The 21,170-nt window shown below is 45.0% G+C and overlaps 1 protein-coding gene across 2 annotated transcripts in view; it reads right to left on the bottom strand.

Annotated features, from left to right (window-relative positions):
* RIPOR1 (RHO family interacting cell polarization regulator 1) overlaps nt 1-19,116 on the bottom strand; it is a 96,501-nt gene extending 77,385 nt beyond the window's left edge. Inside the window, exon 1 of one of the 2 annotated variants that reach the window (XM_081920278.1) lies at nt 18,975-19,116. The gene's annotated coding sequence lies outside the window, so the exon portion shown is untranslated. Of the gene's footprint in view, nt 1-4,915; nt 5,074-18,974 lie in introns of those variants that run through there. The other variant, XM_081920277.1, reaches the window with a different exon arrangement.
* Between the last annotated feature and the right edge of the window lie 2,054 nt (nt 19,117-21,170).

Here is a 21,170-nt window from a genome sequence, read left to right as displayed (position 1 = left end):
AACATCCTAATGGTAAAAGCTGTTCCTCAGTGGGACAGACTTCCTCAGGTGGTGGTGGGCTCTCCTTTGTGGCGGGTTTACTTAAGCAAAAGCTAAACAGCCACCTATTATGGATGCTGTAGCTGCATCCTGAACTGAGGAAGGGATTCAACGAGACCTTTTTCAGTTCTATGATTTTGCACCTGCAAAAACTGAGGCATCTTCCTCTAGACCACACCTAAAAGGACAAAACATTCTTTTCTTATTATTAATCCCCAAAATTGGGAGTTCAAGAGCTGAAGGACACTTGGCAGAAACTGACGTCTGCATTCAAAACAATTTAATCAGTTTTTAAGAGGTTGGCCTTGAAGCCAGAAACATGAAGATCACATACTGCAAACCCACCTGGTCAAACAATTGAGAGCCTCCATATTCAGAAACAGTCCTTCCAAGTTATAGCCCAGATTATACATTAGTGAGCCACATGCAACAAATAGATTTAGCTATCAAAAGATGTCAGCAACAAATGAACAAATTCAGTACATATATCAAGATGGCCAAGTTGAGGAGGGTACCCTAAAGTCCTCAGCCACCATGTTGAAAGTGAAAGATAACATTTCAACCATGGTACTGTTACGCTTATTATTCTTACAGGATTTATTCAGGAAGGTCCCTGGGGGCTTATTTGTGTTTTGTAGCATTTGCATTATTTGCAAATAATGCAGTTGAGCACACTATTTAAGTACTCCAAAAGTCACAACCCACTACTTTTGCATCATATCTCTAGGGAGAGAACCAGCACCCCAAGATGCTTACAGAGTCCAAACTAAGCTCATTGTCTCACCTTTTTCAGTCTGACAACCTGTTTATTGAGCATTCAAATGCTTTGTTTGCATGAAGTTAGTGGGGCTATTTACTGAACATTCATTCCTAGTTGACTGTGGCGTTGTTACCCCAGACTTTCCAGTTTATTTTCCTCTCCTTACTGTGAAAAATTCAGACTTTTCCCCCCCTAAAGTGGGCTTGTTATGCAACAGCACCTAACCCACTTTCATTGTGCAACCTGAATTTGTTGGGAAGCAGTTGCATCCCACTTGCAAAATGAAAATAGTGACAGTGCTTGCAAACTGAAGTCATCTCTCCACACAGACACTTGGGTTACATCATCCTTAGCTAGGGTGCAGGGAGAGGTATATTTTCTTTTGCCAAAAGAACCCTCCAACTATTTCCTAGTCATTATGGGCCAGCTATTCAGAGGAATCAGCCAATTACCCTAACAAAAGGAAGACACTTAGCATCTCTGCTGGGATAGTTAAGCTAGCCCCCAGGTCTTCTATCCAACCCAGAGAGTTGCCTGTACTGTACAAGATAAACCCTTCTAGCTCATATGCCCAAATAAACAGGCTATAAGACCTGAGAGATGCAGGGTTAACTTCCCACTCAGTCAGGAAGCTGACCTTGGCCCAATTTCTTTTAGCCTAGCCTACCTCACAGGGTAGGGGGGTGTAGAAGAGAAGAACCATATGTGCAGCCCTGAGGTCTTTGGAGGAAAGGCGCAATCAAAATGTAATAAACATATAAGATTTCCCATGATCTATAGGTGTTGTTCAGGCCTAGAGGCCACATCTTGATAAAATAATTTAACAAATTTTAATGTGGGTTGTTAAACCTGAGATTAGACTAACTTTAATGCTGTTTATGGAATATTACCACTCCCCTCCTCTCCCCTCATTTTCTTTCTCTCTTTTCCTTTCTTGCTTTTATCTTTGCTCTTTCTTTTTATTGTTGATGTTGTTATTATTCCTTTTTGTGCATTAGAAAATGGAAATAAAAACAATTACAAAATATACCCCAGATCAGACTGAGGAAGAGGTAGGAGCAGTTGCACCATTCTGAAGCGTTTGCATAAGGACCACAGCATCCACTTCTGGGAGCGCCTTTGCCAATCTCAGAGATAATGGCCACTTCCTCTCCAGAAAAGAGAAGTGAATTGTCGTATATGGCTTCTCTGTTCACAGTCCTTCTTAGTAGGAAATGAATACTGATTTGAACGTGCATGGACAATAAAAAGGTACGATAATTTCTCATAAACCATTATCACATCTTCCCCTTGAATTAGCACCATGTAACAATTGTCCTTCACTACAATATACTCCTGAAAGTGTGAAAAGGTTAAATTAGATGTGTGGATCAGTATCTTTTGGTGCGGAGAGGGGCTGACGAACCATTCCCCTTTCCACCAATACAAAACTCCCCCTGCCATGCAGCAGCTTTTCTTCTCATGGAAAAAAAGATGTAAGAACCATGCATCTTTTCCCCAAATGGGTGTGGGTGGAGGCAATTTTGAGCAGAAAATTGCAGGAAGCTAGAGCTGCCCCTCCCACAAGCCGCTTCCCTCCATATGTAGGAAGAAAAAGACAGTATCCCCATATTTCCAAAGGGGGGGGAGCAGGCCAGAGGAGGGATCCATTCCAAGTGGCAGGAGAAGAATTAAGCCCTCTCCACTTGGGGGGGGGGCACGCTTTGCCTCTCAGTTGCATCCAAGGCTATTTTTGTTATAATTTTCAAAAGATGGTCAGAAGACTGTTCTAGTTTGGTTCAAAACAAGTTTCTTCAAGTTATCTATCCGAGTTTTCCCTTCCAAAGGTAACCTCTGAAACGGGCTCCCCATTTAACTGTCACTGTTTCTGTTTCTTAAATAAGGTTCTCAATTATACATTAAAGAACCATCAGAGGCAAAGTCCACCTTTAGGCTCTATTTGGCAGCTCCTACCTGATCTCTCTTGCTTCCAACATCCCAACACCAGCAGAGACAGACTCAGCCTTGGTATCAAAGTTACTCCCTGAGCTTCCAGGCCTGGGAGGGCAAGTGGCAGGGAGCAGAAAGCTTTCATCTGAAAATTACACCCTGCTAACCTCCTCGGGAGAATGTTCAGGCTGTGAAACCCACACTGCAAATTACACAAATAATGCAACAAGCTGAGAAGCGGGCAGGCGGCAGGCAAATCACAGCCAACTGGCAACCAGACAGCGCACTGGGGAACTGGAAATTTAATCAAGCATTTGCAGAGAATGGCTACTCAGCCATGAAATGGAAAACGAAGATTACCTGGTATTACCAACGTGGCTACTGCCCACAGCAGAGCAACCAGAAGAAACAATGCAAGGGGGAAAATAGATCCAAATTCCAGCAATTTGCAAGTTCTTTAAGCCTGTGCATCTCGCTTCTCCCAGAACTGCATGGAAACCCAGTCATTAGCCATCCTTAGCCACAACCCCAGATCATCAAATCCTGTCACTTTCTTTTGCAACCACTGCTCCCAAGCTTTCTCTGAACCTTTTGCCACTACCGCAGACTCCTGCCACCTTCTTCCACTTCTCAGCATAGCTGGAAGAGGATGTACACTATATGCTCCACAACAGCATCAATCTGAATTGGAGGGTTTTCAGCGCAATCCTAACCGTGGTCTGCTCAGAAGTAAATCCTGTTGAATTCAGTAGGGCTTACAACCCCCAAGTAAAGGGATTAGGATTGCAGCCATCCTAGGGTTTAGCTCAGCAACACATGATTCAAACAAAAACATGCAGCACCTGATCATAGGCAGAGTGCTGCTCACAGTGGTTCAACAGTAACATACATGTATAGATATAAACACAGACTGAGATTGTCTCTCCTTATGGAATCAATAACTGCCTCCATTGAACTTCAGAGGCAAAAAGTTTTTCTAACTCACAGGTGGTAGAGGGGCAGGGAAGCAATGGCTGCCACTGCAGCTACAAGACGCATCCTACTCAGCACTCAAATGAGTGTCCAAAATCCTGATCTGGAAACTGTACCATGCTCTCCTCCCACCACCATCACATGCTCTGAAAGATTCCAGGAAAAGGAATACTTGGAGTAGGAGGAAGAGAGAGGTTCCCATATTATACTACTGTATTCCACCAACACTAAGCAAAATAAAAATAAGCCATTAAAGAAATTAAACAAGGTTGTGAGTGTCCAGGACTTCCATTCTTGGAAATTCAAGATTAAGAGGTCGCTGAACCATTGCCATTCCCAAGTTAGGAAGTGACTGGCTCAAACTGCCTATAACATTCTTACTCATCAAGGGGGTCTGATGAAAAAAAGAGGGTTCAGAGCGGGAAGAGTCTGGGATGGACTTCGGGAATATTAGCCTCAGGCCTTTTATAGTCTCACGAAGGGGAACATCTTACAGACACTATGCAGAGCTTCTCATCCTCCAAAATGTGGCAAACCAGTACTTCTGCCTTTATGGGGCCCTCGTGCTCATTCTGCTGAACAGTGGCCCCAAAGCAGTGGCGTAGCGTGGGGGGTGCACGGGGGGCGGCCGCACTGGGCGCAACATCTGGGGGTTAGGGTTAGGGGGCGCAAATCCACGGGTTAGGGGGCGCAAATTACTTGCCTTGCCCCGGGTGCTGACAACCCACGCTACGCCACTGCCCCAAAGTCCCATGCTGATGGCACCTTGGGCCCTGGAAAGATTCCCCCGTTTGTTTTCCTCCCATGGGGAGCCCAGAAAGTGAGTTGGGAGACAGATCTCAAAGCATACACAGGAGGCACACCATCCCGAAGTATCTCCGAGTCAGAGGAAGAAGAGTGAGAGGCAGAGAGAGCTCCAGCCTTTCTCCATGTAGGGACAACTTATCAAGAAAAGGGGGAAAGATTCAGGGGTGGAGGAGCTTATATTTTCCCCAGCAAAGGACGAAGGAGCGTCCCCAACCCCACACCCTCTCTCAAACCATGTAGGAAAAGAGTGAGGAGGAGGAGGAAGAAGCAGGGACCCCGTCCCGCCCACTCTTCCTCAGAGTGCCCCGTGCGCCCAAGACTGCCTCAAAAAGCCAACCTTTAGCAGAAAGGGAGGGGGGGGTAAGCCGTTCGCCGCCAGCGCGCCCTCCCCCAGCGCCTCGCACTTACATGGCTGCTAGTTGAGTCCCCGTCGTCGGTCATCCGCCCCGTCCGTATCCGGACGCCGCTCCGCAGCTTGCCTGGCCAGCCACCCACCCACCCGAGGCGCACGGCAACAAGACGGGGAGGAGCCGGCGCGGGACGAAGCGTCGGGCCGAGCGCGGGGAGGCGGGGCGCAGCGTCTCCCACCGGGAAAGCGGGAGGAACAAGAGGAGGAGGAGAGAGAACTTCGCTTGGAGGGCGGCGTTTCCCTCGCTATAACGCCGAGCGGGGAACTCGGCGGCGCCGGAGCCACCCGACCCGCACCTCCCCTTACAGTCATCAATCATCCTTCCAGACGTTACGCCCGTAGGGGGCGGGGATGTGCCTGTTGGGGTTAACGCTTCCAAAAGTTGTGTCGAGCGGTTTTAGCTGGGGGGGGGGCAGCGGAAGTGAACATTTTCCTCCCCCCACCCACCCCCGTGCAGGCATAACGTCTGCACAAGGGTCATCATATAAGTGCTTTCGCGGCAGTACTTGCCATTCGAATATGAAAAGCACATTTCTTCTCCTTTCCTAGAATTCTGTCCTCTTCCTGCTCGCGTCAACAACATTCACACGTGCACACAGACTTACGCTTTTAGAGCTAACGCGTCAAAGCATCCATTTGTTTTGCTATCCTAAGAAAAAGAGCTGATGGAGCCACCGCGGTGACGTCTCCTCCTCCTGTTAAGATCCGTTTCCATTAGACAGCATGAATGCCGTCATATTTTAATTGTAAGTTCACCGGTTGATCTGCTTTGTATTGTTTTTCTTCTGCATATTGTTGACTGCGGCTAGCTTTGAGGTCCATTGCGGAAATGCTGCCAGAAAAGCTTCGGCTCAAGAGCGTTAGAAGGGACCAGTGAGGCCACATACTCCATCCCTGCTGCTATGCAAGATGCAACCACAACACCGTTGACAGTAGGCCATCCAGCCTCCGCTTAAATGCCACCAGAGTAGCAGAGCCCACCGTTTTTTGAAGCAGTCCCTAGTACTGCCAGGCAGCTCATACTCTTTAGTTTCTCCCTAATGTTTAGCTGAAATCTGCTTCCCTGCAGTTTCTACCCATTAGTTTTAGCCCTGATTTCTGGAGTGACATCCTCAACATGACAGCTTTTCCAATATATTTGAGAACTGCTATGTTATGTAAGTATTGATGGACAATATATTTTTTAGCATAGCAATCATACGAATGCTCAAGACCAGGGGTCGGCAACCTAAGGCCCATGGGCCACAAACGGCCTACGGGGGTCGTTTAACCAGCCCACGAGCCGCTCCCAAACCGAGCCGCCCGCTTGGCGAGTCCCTGCGCGCTGCGCTAAAACCACTCACTTCCGCAGCGCTGAAAGTAGTGTCTGCACATGCGCAGATGCTGAAAATCATGGGAGTGCACACGCAATCCAGCCCATGGAGTGATCGCCGCTGGAGTGAACCGGCCCAGACGAGATAAACCTTGCTGCCCCCTGCTCAAGCCACTTCATATGGAAAAACCTGCAACATGCAATATGTCAAAAATGTTGACAACCGAGGCCATGACTGAGATTTGGCCCTTACTCTAACTCCCTTCATTTAATTCAGGCACAGGAGACCCCCTTACAGCTGGCAAAAAAATTAATGTTCACATCCGGAATGTAATTGCCTTGCAATCCCTGTAATCTGCCAAGCCTGGAAAGTTGTGGCACCTTTGAGGGCCAGAGCTTTACACGGGCTCCTCCTGCTTGTCATGGGTTTTCCCCTATGAGGATAAATACACACCTCTCTCATCCTTGCTACATGTTTCTATTTACAGAACAAGTCTCCAAGGGCTTGGCTTTGTTGTTCTTGCAGCTCTTTGCTGCTGCAGTTTCCATGCTTCCACCCGCCTCCAACCAGCAGGTCTCCCACACATTGAGGAGGGGAGGAGGAGCTGCTCCCATTGGACAACAGCCCAGTAGGAGCTTGGCTTGATTAGCTGGTTATGGTGTCAGTATTTCATTTTGATTGACGGCAGATGTCCAACATTTGAGCCAAGCTGCAAAGCACGTTGCTACAGCACTGCACAAAGAGAGACATTGTGAGCATCTTGAGTTGATAATTCCTATGGAACTCATGCCCCGGCTATATAGATCAAGAATATGGTCTTTCTTTGGGGTGGGCTGAGAACCCAAGAAAGGCCACCTCGGTCTACACCCACATGTGCTTTCCCATATTAACTCATTGCAAGTCACAGCAAACAAAGAAGATGACCCCTCAAAGGGCAGCTGAGAGCGGTGGAAAGGGGGATAAACAATAAAACTGCCAATATCAAAATGCCATTATATAAATCTATGGTGGGACCATGCTTTGAATGCCTCCACAGTCAGAGGCAGTATGCTTCTGAATACCAGTTGCCAAGAATCACATGTGCAGAGGAGCAGAGGTATTAATTGTGGACTTCGAATAGGCACTGCAAAAACAAGATGCTGGATTTCCCAGGCTTTTGGCCTAATCCAGCAGGGCCGTGACAATTTTTGTCCCAGGCTTTTTAGACTTGTCTACCCATGTACTATCTGAAACAAAAGAGGCGCATTGCTTGACAGATGTGATTTTTTTTTGCCCCACTATTAAGTGTATTAGGAACTGTACTTCTGATCTAATTTTTTTTTTTTAAGTCATCTAAACTGGTGGCAATCATCACATTTTGTGGTAGTAAATAAGCAAGCATGCAAGTACAGTACAGTGGTTGAAAGGAATGGCTGCTAATCATGACACCCATACATTTCTACAGTATCAGACACAGTACGACTCTTGGTACTAGTCACTGGGATCCAGCAGTGTTTGGGAACTGATTGCTGGACTTTAGTCTGATCTAGCAGGACTCTTACTTTCTTAACACAGTAAGTAAGTAAGTAAGTAAGTAAGTAAGTAAGTAAATAGTTGCTAGCCTCTTATTGTGCTTAGTTTTGTTTTCATGCAGGCTGTAAGCTAGCTGGGTGTTACTCTTCTGGGAAAGCAGACATTCCTTCAGTAGGGAGGACTCTTTCTGCCCACACTGTCAAACACATGCTGCTCTTGTTGTGTCCTCTTTGTGTCCTCCAGCTCCTTTATAATCCCCATTCCTGCAATAGGATGAGTCATGTTAGCTTTCTTGCTCTCTGTGGTCATTTTAATGCTCAGTAGGCATCCAGGAGACAGGAGATTTATACATCTATTAAATAAGCTTCCAAGGAGGAAAAATATAAAACTCACTGCAAAATGCTACATTATTTTATCATTTCTCATAATTATTGTGTAATTCATGATACTCTGTCACAAGCCTATCAAGGCCGATTCTTCTCGCTCTCAGTGTTTCCATCAACATAGTTTACATACCAATTTAACTTAAATACAACAATTGGTCACATTGAATTCAGTTCAGTTAGAATACAAGATAAATAGATGACTATACAGTACACATAATGCAAATATTACGCTGCCTGTCTAACTGTGTATTTGAAATTAGTAGGACTGATTCATTCCTGGGGGTGGGGATGTTTAGGACTGGGCTGTAACATTCATCAGTTCCCAGACATAATTGCAAGATCTTGCAAGACCACCTGTGTTTGTTGATAAAATTTCAGCAAAAGGCAAACATTGTAGATGTCTTAAGAGATTAACTCATTCTTTCCAACTTATCTGCAAGTGAGGTCAATGCAGTTCCAGAGCATTTCCCTTCAGGTTTACCCAGATTGTTCTTTGAAGTGGAGAGACTAGGTTTCTTGAGTGCACTTTCTTTAGAGGATCTCTCTGAAATCTACTGAATCTAAGATACTGACAAAAATGCATGACCTAGCTGTATCCTGTGTCCGAGGTGTGGGCCGCATACAGACCATATATTTAAAGCATATTTTCCCCAAAGCATCATGGGAACTGTAGTTTACCCCTCACAACACCCTTAAACCACAGTTCCCAGGATGCTTTGGAGAAACTAATGTGTTAAAGCATGTATTGTTTGCATGCGGATTTAGTTGCAAGAAGAAGAATCAAGCCCAAAACACTGCATGTTACCAACCCTTGGAAGTCTCACTCATCCTTAAATTGGTGACTTGAACTTCCTTGGTAAAGCAGGAAGCATACTTTGCACATCAGAGACAATTTCCTTTGCTACTATACTTTGCCACATTGCACTGAAGACAATACCAACAATTATGGTAGGATTACTACAATGTAGTCTTCCTTCATCTGAGTTTCTCAAGTTTCCTGTCATCTCAAGATCTTTCCTGTTACTGCTGGACCACATTCCTAGGTTCTGCCTATGCATCAGATTTTTGTCTTTTTAAAGAGTTGACCAGCCCATGGCATCCCAGGGCTCTACCTCAGGACACCACTAAATGCTATCCCATGTGTCAGGTAGAATGGCTACTTATCCATAAAAACTATAAAAAAAGACAAAAGACTGCCCAGATTTACATGTGCTGGTTTACATGTATAATTGCAAATTTAGAAATAATTACGGTACTAAAATAAATACATCTCACCATAGGAAGGAAGACTAGCCATCTGTCATGGATGCTTTAGCTGAGATTGCTGCATTGCAGGGGGTTGGACTAGATGACCCTTGGGTCCCTTCCAATTCTATGATTCTATAATTCTATTATTCTACCGATCAGAAGATGTGTATGTCTGCTTAGTGTGCTGTCCGTGTGTTGTTAACGGGCAGTTTCAAGGCCCCTGTTGTCCAGGATTTTCTTTGCAGTGGACTTGGACTAAATAGCCCTTTAAACTGAGGACTGTTGTCTGTGAAGTTGGAACACGTGGCTAGCTAAACCTCGGGCTTTCGAATGGCAGAGACCTGTCAGACCTTAACATTGCATTGTGGACATGAGAACTTGACTGCAGTTACTGTAGTCACAGATCCAACCAGCGGCCCCTCCAGATCTACAGAGTGTTTCTAACAGTGCTAAGATTCAGAAGAAGTAGAGAGAAACATGCCCATTTCGGTGAATGAGGGGTTCAGGAGGTTGCCTGTATTGCATGTGTTGGCTAGGTCATTCCTCCAGGAATGTCTCTTCTGTGAACTCCGTTATAAGCACTTGGCAGCTGAGGCATTGGGATTGCAGCTGTTCCCTAGGGCAGAGAGCTTCAGAAGGAGCAAGGACACTGTGCAGAGAAATGTTCCATCAATAAACAAGACTCTGCCAGAAAGTCATGCTAGAACAACACAAGACCAATTTATCTAGAAAGAAGACGGCGCATCACTGAACATTCAGAGACACACTCACAGGCCTATCTCCTCAGCCCCTTTGCTGGCCATAGCTGCTCTCTCTCACCATCTCCCCGCCATGAGTGACAGAAACAGCTGGGCCCGCTGGCTCTGCCAGCAGTTGATTAGCCAGCGAGTGTATCACTTTGTGTATTCAGAAGTGCAGCCTTGTGCTTCGGGTGTGGTGCGTGTCAGTGGTGCCATCAGGGCAGGACTTTGGGGCAGAAGTCCAGGGCTCCACTCAACAAAACTAAACCTTGCAAAAACACAAAGTATGCAAGCTAACGTGGTTTGGTCCAAGTACTGCTGAAATGCTGGCAGGGAGGAGGCTGAAACACAGGCCTGCTTTGGCTCACATCACCTGGAGCACTTCAGAGCCCAGCTGGGATGAACTAACTACGTGTGGAATGCGTTATATGCTAGGCCAGGCAGCTTCCAGGAGACAAAACCCAACACATTTTGGTGCCCAGCAGCTTTTGGCATGAGCAATATTGTAAAAGAGAAAACATATGAGATTTATGAAAGCTGGATAACAGCTGGACAGATGGGCAGCTTTCTGTAATAGAAGGAAGCACAGCCAAGAGGAATGAGACCGAGCAACAGGGACAGGAATTGAGGTGATGGGCAAAAACTAGAATGGGAAATTATGCAATACTAAAAAAGAATCACCAAAAGAAGACTGCAGAAGAGGACAGAGATTTGCATAATAGGTACATTTGCTTATTCATATGTATAGATGCAAATTTAGAAATAGTCACTATAATTTAAATAGAAATACAATACATATTTACCATAGTGGGGAAGACTTTGACTAGGTGATCTGTGTCTGCCCAGACTGCTGTCCAAGTGCTAACTATGGGTAACTTCAAGGCCACCTTGCTCCCTCTTTCTAGGGTTCTTATATTTAAACTGGACTTGGACTGAAGAACAAGCTTTTGAGTTCTCCAGAACTCTTCAACAGGCTAGGTGGGGGAGTGGAAAGTCGGCTAATATTGGAACCACGGAGTCTGTGACTAATAGCAGACTCCATGGGTGGTATTTAAAGTTAATGATACTTAGAGTAGACCTACTGAACTCAGTAGACTGAAGTAACTTGTCAATTTATTTCCCTAGGTCTATCACCTCATGGCTCCCACATCAGACAATTTCATTTCTTTACCCTATCCAATCTTTGGATTGTTTAGCAAAACCCCCAAAATATCTGCAGAATTCTTTTAACACCTGCAGACTATTTTTGTAATGTTTTGATTGGTATGTGGATTTTGGAATGAAAATAAATGACTGTCATCATCACATTTTGTTTGTTGAGCTTTAATTGCACAAACCTAAATTTCTGGTATCCACATGAATCGCTCCTGCAAAATATAGTGACAGAGGCACCAAAAACAGTTGAGTGAGTAAAAGCAGCCGCCCTTTCCTGAGGAAGCCACCACCAGGATGGTGTGTGCAGTGTTATTGCAGCTGCTGCCACCTGGTGCTCAATAATAGTACCACTCAAGAAGAAATAGATTTCACAAAACCAACTACAGTGGTACCTCGGGTTAAGTACTTAATTCGTTCCGGAGGTCTGTTCTTAACCTGAAACTGTTCTTAACCTGAAGCACCATTTTAGCTAATGGAGCCTCCTGCTGCTGCTGTGCTGCCGGAGCCCGATTTCTGTTCTTATCCTGAAGCAAAGTTCTTAACCTGAAGCACTATTTCTAGGTTAGCCGAGTGTGTAACCTGAAGCGTATGTAACTTGAGGTACCACTGTAAGGCAGAAAAAATGGTTTGGGCTGATTTTCCTCTGGGCTTGATCTCACTTGCTTCCCTCACAGAATGCATTTGTTAATTTACACCTGTCACTTCAAGCCACTTTGCACTTGTCTCAGGTATCTTTATTACATTAGTCACAGTCCTTCAGTGGAAAAGCAACCACATGAACCCACACAATAATATAAGACAAATCACAAACCAAATAAAACAAGGTTATACCTTTTTCACATTTCTGCTCCCAAAGAGATAGTCATGTTAGTCTGTTGCAGCCAAAAGAACAAAGAGTTCTTGCTGTGGCACCTTAAAGGCAAAGGCAATTAATTTTTACTCAAGAGTATACAGTTAATAATGCCCATTGCTTTCAATGGGTCTACTCCAAGTATGACTAAGGTTGGATACAACCCAAAGAGACTGAGGCTGCGTACATATTACCATTTACTCTGGCTCTGGTGCGCTCCCACTGCTTGTGTCTGAAACCAAGTACTGTACCCAAGATGTTAGCCATAATCCACATGTATGTAGTAGTTTGAGAAATACTCTCTTTGGATGTATTTCCCCTCAAACCAGTTTCCATCTGATTTGGAAATGCAAGACACAAATAAGTTGAGGCGCATACCATTCAGACAGCTGTGGTGCATGCGCAGGTGAAAGTGCATGCACAGATGACAGCTGCCTTGAATAGGAGCATTGGTTTTTTGTTTTGCAGGCACAGGGAAACAAAGCAGGTAATGTGCATCAGATGACGACACCCCTACTCTTAAGATGTTTCTACAACTCCTATCTATATAATTACATTGTGAGAATTAGCTGATCTTAGTAAATAACAGGAAGCAAGGACCCCATTGTTTCTCTGCAGCATTGTATGTTTGCTTTCATACATCCAAAGCTGACCACAGTTAGACACATGCTATTGGATTACATGCTCCTTGGTCCGGTGCTACCAGGCTTTTTCCTTGCTTGAAACAAAAATTGGAGAAAACCAAAAGCCCTTTTAGTTTAACTCTCTAGAACAGAGGTAGTCAAAACAGTACTCTCAGAATTTCTGGACTACAACTCCCACCAACCTCAGGGAGCAGAACCAATGATAGAGAATGATGGGAGCTGTAGTCGAAAACATCTGGAAGGCACCACGTTGCCTATCCCTGCTCTAGAACATAAGAAACTGCCTTATACATCAGTCAAGATCAGTATCATCTTCACTTACTATCTGCAGCTCCTGGGGTCTCAGACAAAATTATTTCCTATATCTCACTCGAGATTACAGAGAATAAACTTAGGACCTTCTGCAAGCAAAGCATGTGCTCTACCACAGAGCTACACCCCTTTCTTATAACTATGGCAGAAACAGTTAGCAGTCCACCAGCTCTACAAAAAAGAATTCAGAACAGACTAGCCGTGACAGAAAGATACACATGCAGCAAATAGTTCAAGGTATCTCATGTGAGCAAACAAAGCATCATGCTGAAAGGAAGAACAGAAAGAATCAACAGGTCCCAACACTTAAGGAGAGGAAATTATCAGTATGTAGCTCTGAAGTCTTATTGTCGGGCAGAAGTAGTCAGACTCGTGGGGTGGTGGGGAGATAGCCCCGCTTACCACATACCCCTTTCCAGTAGGTCCAATATTACAGGAGAAAGAAATCTTTACCAACCCCATAGCTGCATTTGTACCTGGAGGTTGGGGGGGGGGGGCTTCCTAGGTCCATATGCCAGTGGTGAGTATGGCCTGAGGCATTCGCAGGTAGAGCAGCTGCAATGACTCTTACCTTTCTATGATAAAATGCTTCCACACACACCTCTCTCTATCCAGGTACACTTGATGTATTATCACAGGACACCTTCAGGTAAAAGGACCCAAGGAGGATGCAGAGAAGGGCTAGAAAGGTGTATGGCCTGGGGAGATTTCCAAGACTCTTCCAGGTAGCCTGAGATTCCCCATCCTTGCCCTATTCCTTCCTATTTGCTTCTCCAAAATTCTCCCCCTCCTCACTCCATTCACCCCAGCCTGCTTATAAACCACCTGGAAGAGCCTGGAAGCTCAACTGCAGGCTATTCAAACTGATTGCTAGTCAGGTTACTCACAAGTAAGCAGCTAGCCTAACAGTTTTTAAGTGTTGTTTTAATGGTTGCTATTCTTGTGCTTCTCTAGACACAGATGATTATGAAGAATATGAAGAAGAAATAAACATAACAAACCCATCCAAGCTAAGAATAAAATTGCTTCCTTACTCCAAAATATATGTATCTCCCCAAACATATTTTATTTATGTATTTAGTCCATTTCAATTCAATGCCAACCTACATCCTTAGATTCCTGTCAGTTTACAAACTGCCATTTTATTGCCAGTTTACAGTGCCACATTCACATGCAAGAGGAAAGGAATTCCATAGCTAAATTCCCACTGGAGAAAAAGCCCTATTCAAGGTCACCACCACACATTGAGCAACAGTAAATGGACAACAAAAGCCTTGCCTGAAGACCTTGAGGCATGGGCAGGATGATATAAGAATATGCCCATCCTATGTGCTAAAAGATAGCTGCATCTGTCCTGCATATTGTTGGCTATTTTAAGACTTTGTAATTGGCATCAGTGGCTGCAAGAAGACAATCCGTTTTCGCCCAAAGATAGCTGGTTGCACTAAGCTAGGCACAGTTTGTTTTTCCAACAGGAGGCAACAGGAAAGTATCCAGGACATGGGTTGGGGTGGTGATGGAGCAGGAGCCAAAAAGAGATATTTTGGTTATGGAAGAGGGTAAGAACAACATGCAAGCAGGAGGAACTGCCACCTCATTGATCAAATAGGTGGCCAGCATAAAGGAGGGAGTAATTAGTTTCACTGCCTTTTGCTTGTTAACTAGAGCCTTTGCTCTAGACCAGGCATGTCCCAACTTCCAAGAGACTGCAATCTACTCTGATTGGATTGACCAAAGTTGTTGAGCTTTTTTTGGGGGGAGCAGGATAATGCGATCAATCAAGATCAACCAGGGACGCCCCACGACTGACCAGTAGATTGTGACCGACCTGTTGGACATGCCTACTCTAGACCAAAACCTTGTGGTGTAGACAGAGCTACATTAGTCCCCAGTTTGAGGCTGCACATACACCATCATTACCACAAAGAATCATGGGAACTGTAGTTTGTGAAGTGTAATCTACAGTTCCCAGGATTCTTTGGAAAGAAAGACCCCTAGCTGCCTTTCTATGTAGGAACTATAATACAGGGGAGCTACATCCTGGATTGTGAGGAAGAGAATAGGTTTCTTCTTTTCCCCTTTCCTTCTTCCTGGAAGGAAAGGCTTTTTTAGCTTAATGGCGCATATCCTCTAACTTGAACTTCCCTCTGGGAACTGGGCATGCTCAGTGGCCACGGAATGCTAGCTGTCAGTGTAATGGTGGGAAAATGCAGAATGGAGAGGTAAAGGGAGTGGTGTATGCAAAAGACAAGCACTCAGTCCTGCAATGTACATTCCACTTACAGTACTATAAGCCATTAGTAGCTTTTGCAGGCCAATTCCCTCCTTTTGTTTTTCCCCACAACCTCCAATTTCATCCTCCCCACTCAACTGACGTGTCAGCATTTGTATGTTTCAGTGTAGCTTGGCAGTCCCTTGAGTATGTAAGAAATGCCTACCATACATTTGAGTGGCCCTGTTTTGCTTCAGATTGGTGGGAGTGGACACTTTAGCACCAGGGTTTGCTATCATCATCATCTTGCTACTGTATTGGTATTTGCTTTCGTCTCCCATTTGCTACTGATGTTCCTCCTTTTAATTTGGCAGTTGTTGTTTTTTAACCAGCCTGCCTTTATTGTTGTTTCATTAAAAAAAATTGTGCTGTGTACGTATTTCATTTCTCTTCACATATTTATACATTTTTTTTGTCAATCTGCTTCATGTTTCATTTGATAAAAGATGGGAAATAAACAAGTAGACAGCTAGTTGTTATTAGCTGGGATTTTGCTGTGGGTGGCTCAAGAGGCCTGAGCCCTGGATAGTTTGCAATGAGCCCCAAACTTTGGTAATAGGAGGCTGGGCATACTGCAAAGTGCAGTGCTGGTGAGACCCCAGTCACCAAAGGCATTTATACATGTACATTAGCACATGCCAATTTGTGCCATGGGTCTGTAGCCCAGCTCCTGCTAAGCACTGATGGAGGAAGAGGAGTGTGGGGGAAGCGCACTGCCCCCGACAGTGTGATGCCATTGTGGCTGCCCCCCCCCCGCCTGTGCTGGGCGCCACGCCCCCAGGATGCACATCACACCCCTGCAGGCGGCGCACCACGCCCCCGGGATGCGTGCCAGCCCCGCCCCCACCTGCTCTCCGCCCCCCCCCAGTGCCGGAGCATGAAGCTCCACCACTGCTGCTAAGTAACTTGCACTGCCCCTGTTATTAATTAATTTATTATCATTTATTTATTGCATTTCTGTATCCCACTTTTCCTCCAAGGAGCTCAAGGAGGCAGACATGGTTTTCCTCCTCACCTTTTTATCCTCACAACAACCCTGTGAAGGAGGTTAGGCTGGGAGTGAGGGATTGGCCAAAGGTCACCCAGTAAGTTTCATGGCTAAGTGGGGATTTCAACCCTGGTCTCCCAGGTCTTAATCCAGCACACTAACAGCTACAATGCCTTTCTACATTAAATTAAGATTAATTTGAGTCAGGTCTCATGATATTAGCCGGATGAGTGCCAAGGTTCAGGCTTGTAAGTTGGGGGTTGCCATAGTGTTGTATGTAGCTGCCCGTGTGCCTACAGAGGACTTCCTGGCTTTCCTCCTCCCTGCTGAAATGAGGCTTGAGATAAACATTCTGTTGTAGCCTATATAGTAAGCTACAGTGTTCTTGGTTGCCATGTGTGTGTGTTTGCAAATTGTGCCCGTGGACCCAATAAGGCTGCTAACCCTCCTCACAAATTAAGAACCAGGCAACTCTGATCATGTGCAATGTTTCTTTCCCTCAGCACACTTTTTTCAGGGCTTGGGTTTCACACAAGAGCACAACCCTGAAAAAAGCACATCTCTGGGGGCCACAATCTCACGTGGGTCACGTAACCTGCACAGAAGGACGTTCCCAGAAGAAACACATCTTGGTTTTTCGCCTCAGCGTGTTAGAAGGTATGCATTTCGAAGGTCACAGGTTCCCCAACCCCTGCTCTACACGTTTAGGATTATCATTCAAAAATTTTCATATAATCAAGGCCAGTAGGAGCACGAGCATCTATCTTGTTAGAAACTAGTAATTGCTTATTCATTTGGATTTTATTTTTTAACCTAATCCAGTTCCCAGAGCTGCAGGCAGATAACAATATATTAAAAACACACATACAGCACCCTTTTCAATAGGAATGGAAACAGGCCAAACATATCTAGAGTCAATCAAAAGCACAACTGCGCAACATACTTTTGGAGAAGAAGCAATGGCATATCAAGCTGCAATTTGAGGGCATGGTGTATCTCAACCCTCACAGGATCAATCCCCCTTGGGCAAAATGTTCTCTTAAACCAACAGAACAAGTAGCCCATCATATTAGGCTAATGGATTGAGATTTATTCTGTTTTCATGTTGACATAGGATGTACCACTGCATGAACTCTTAACAACCACTCCCTCCCTGAATGCCTGGCTATGTATCTGCTATTCTTTCTAGTGTGTTTGAAATTATGTGCATGTAGGGAAAGCAAGTGAAGTGGGAATGTCTATCTCACTTTTCCTCTGCGCAGCTGGGCAGTGTAGAGTTAACTTTTGGGAGAGCAAGGAATTTGTTTTTTTGCTGAGGCACTTCCTCTCAGCTAACAATAATAAAAAACCCAGAAGGAGGGATACACGTGGGATCTGTGCAGCAGATAGAGGCCGGGTGACCCAGTCCAGGCCAAGAGGAAGCCTCCTGCATTATCTGCTGTTCCCATTTGGTCTCCTTGGCAAACTCTCAATCTGCAGCGGCTGCAGAAATCAAGATGTGCTTCCTTCCAAACAAGGCCAACACTCCCCAAGGCTTGTATCTGCCATGGCAACCATCCCCCCCGACACACACACACATGCAATGCTATACTGGAGGCCAGATGGACACAAGTTCACACACGCTTGTATTCAATTCACAGAAAAGCCGTTTCTAAAGTGATACTCATCCCTGCAACCGGGGTGGTCCAGACAACAGAACTTGACCGGATGGAGCAGGGTTCAAGAGCCCCATGTGTTCATGCCCAGGAGCACCCATGGCAATCAAGTGTTCTCTCATATGCCCTAACATTTGACAAAGGAAAAAATGGGCACTGGTTTTATGTAATTAGGGAAGGCCAGCATGGGTTCTTACATGAAGGATAGTCAGAAGGTTCAGGTGAAGCTCCAAAATAAAACAGCAGAAAATAATTTTGAGGTGCTGAATTTGGTCTCTTTTCTGGGGGGGGGGGGTGGAGTTTGTTACAGTTCACAGATTTGTGATGCAATTAACAAACCGGTCTATAGGACTGCTGTCATAACCCACCAAAGCATTATTAAACATATTCACAGGAATACATATTTTTCACAACCCATAATATTAAATTCCCCACATCAATTAGTTCCTTTTGACAAAGACAATACACCCCGCTTCCCCAAATGCCACAATGATCAGAATTCCTCACAAATTGGTACACACTGGGAAAGTTGTGAAGTCAAGCTCCCAAACGTCAAACAGCAAGATAACCACAATGGTTATGAAAGAGATATATGCCACAGTAAAAATCAAAAAGTAAAAAATATACACCAACCACCCGTACAGATGAGGAAAAATAAATATGTACTTTATGTCTTTTAAGGAAAAATAAACTATGTCCTTTCAATAAACATCACTCTCATATATGTACATGAAGAAAATGCCCCTCAGATAACAACATTATGTACCCCAAACTATGGCGTTAGATTTAGGACGGGTTCAAAAATCTGTTCCACAATTGTTCCAGAGCAATTCTGTTGTACTTCACACTGTGCTCTTTAAGCTTCACTCCTATGGATACCGAGATGAAGATCCATTTGGGTGGCCCATGCCCCTGTGGTATAGGACCTATTCTTTAGTGAGGTTTAATGACTGAGGGTTGGCACCTTCAAATCACATACTCACCAATCCCAGAGGTTCAACCCAGAGGCTAGAAATCTAGTTTAATCCTGAGTTCAGTCAGACCTTGATCAGCTGCCTTGTCTGGCCATCCGGAGCTCTTCCCTGGGCTGGGTGTGTTAGCTAAGAATTCCCTTCCCCTGATTAAACTGGGCAGGCTCAAAGAGTTTCCTTGCTCTCTGCATACTTATGACCTGCCTCTCACTTGATGCTCCACCTCCCACATAGCGGCTTCGGCTTTGACCCTGTTAATATCAAAGGGACATTTCCTGTCAGGACTGCGTAGAGTATGCCACATATTTTTAAATCCCTTTTTGTTCTCCCACATAAGCACATGTCCACTCCTAATACTTTGTTTCAGATTGCCCACTGCAAAGCACATCACACGTACAGGAGCACCCATCAAGCCATAGTTTGTATGCCAGTGGCATACAAGTGAAATTTGTTACACGTAAAGGCAATGAAACATTGATAAGGAAAAATAAGAATCGCAGAGTGGATGTGATATGCCTTCTCCTGGAGTCACTTGAAGGACATAACCTCCAAGCTGTGTTGGGAGAGAGCTGGTTCATCAAGGAGCCACAATATAGTTGACTGTGGCAGCCGTGTTTGCTGTTCACATGTTCTGTACTCTCTCCTTCCTGCCACCATGGTCAGGGGCGGAGCAAGGTGGGTGCAGTGGATGTGGTTTGCCCTAGGTGTCACCTCTGAGGGGAGGTGACAAAATGCTGTGCAGCACTCAACATCTGTGAGAGACGCTGTGGCTTTGGCGCACACAGGCCTTTGGCTCCCCCCCAAAATATGAAATAAAGTCAAACCATTTTTGCAGGCAAAAAACAAAAATCAATGTGGGAAGGGGTGACAAGAAATTTTCCGCACCAGGTACCACCTGACCTTGCTATACCACTGACCACAGTTATATCCTTGCTCACTGGTATGTGGCTGGGAGAATACTGCCTGAAGTGATTGGACACAAGGAGGAAAGGCAAGGATAAGGACTCGGCTCATGCCATCTCAGTGCCTTTTTTGATCTGACAATTAAAACTGCCTCATCTCTCCCCCCCCCCGCCACACACACACACACACACACACACACACACACTTATATGTACATGTACATACAGGCAGATTTTAAAACAAAGTTAGCTTGGTCCAAATGTTGCAGCAAAGACACAGGCCCAGGTCAGAGCTTTGTGAGTGTCATCTGAGGGAACTGAAAGAAGGGAGGCTGTTATGTACTGAAGTTCTCACCCTGGGCCAGCAGGGGGATACTGTAGATAGTTCAGGTCCACGTATGCAAATAAGGGATTGAAAGTGACCTTCAGTGATTGGATAGTTACAGAAAAGGGTTACTGTTGCATTCTAGTGGAGCTCTATATAAGCAGGCTGGCTGAACCCTTCAGTTCAGTTCAGTTCTGGCCTGTGAATAAACAAGAGCTGTTTGAAGAATCGCTGTGTCTTCTGATATGTTCACCCACATCTTAACAGAGGCAAGGATCAAAAGACAACATGGCTGCTGTGCCACTTCTAGTAGCAGAAAAATGGCCTCCTTGTCTGGTCCAACAGAACAGCTATGTTGCTGTTGCTGTTGCTGCTGCTGCTGCTGCTGCTACTGCTGTTGTTATTCCTATATTAGAAATATAGATTAAGAGGGGCTGTTAATCCTTTAAAAAACTGTAAAGTATTATAGTACCCAAAAGGAAATAAATAGTCAAGAGATGCCAGGGCATAGGAAAAGACTAGTAATTTCAGGTTTTCCCAGGGCAAGGGACATCTCTGCTCCCATTAAATTATCTGATACGGTCTCAAATGCAATAGCATAAGAACTATTGTTACTCACAATGGTGTCATCAGGGCAAAAATCTTGGAGGCAGAAGTTGAGCTCTTCACTCAGAAAAAGTAGGCCCTCAAACACAGCAGAGCTTCCTTTTGAAATGAAGTAACATACATTACCATCTAAAGAAGAGCCCCCTCCCCAAGACAAACCAGTTTCCAAAATTGCCTAACAGCCCCACTAGTTATCCACTGAGATGTGTGTTCATGTTTTCCTAAGTTCTGAAGGTGTGACATAAAGGATGGTGGGAAGCCCCTTTCTCTGTTCTAAAAACAATAGTGTCATTTCCCTCCCATGTCCTCTCAGGATACAGTAATGTCAGCTGGGCCTAACTGTGAACAGCAAGTGGGGGTGGAAAGTCCCCAGTC

Source organism: Podarcis melisellensis (genome assembly GCF_964234715.1).
Source record: "Podarcis melisellensis genome assembly, chromosome: 8".
NCBI classification, from domain to species: Eukaryota; Metazoa; Chordata; class Lepidosauria; order Squamata; family Lacertidae; genus Podarcis; species Podarcis melisellensis.
The sequence above is the reverse complement of the archived record's forward strand: the minus strand, read 5'-3'. Positions and strand labels throughout refer to the sequence as shown.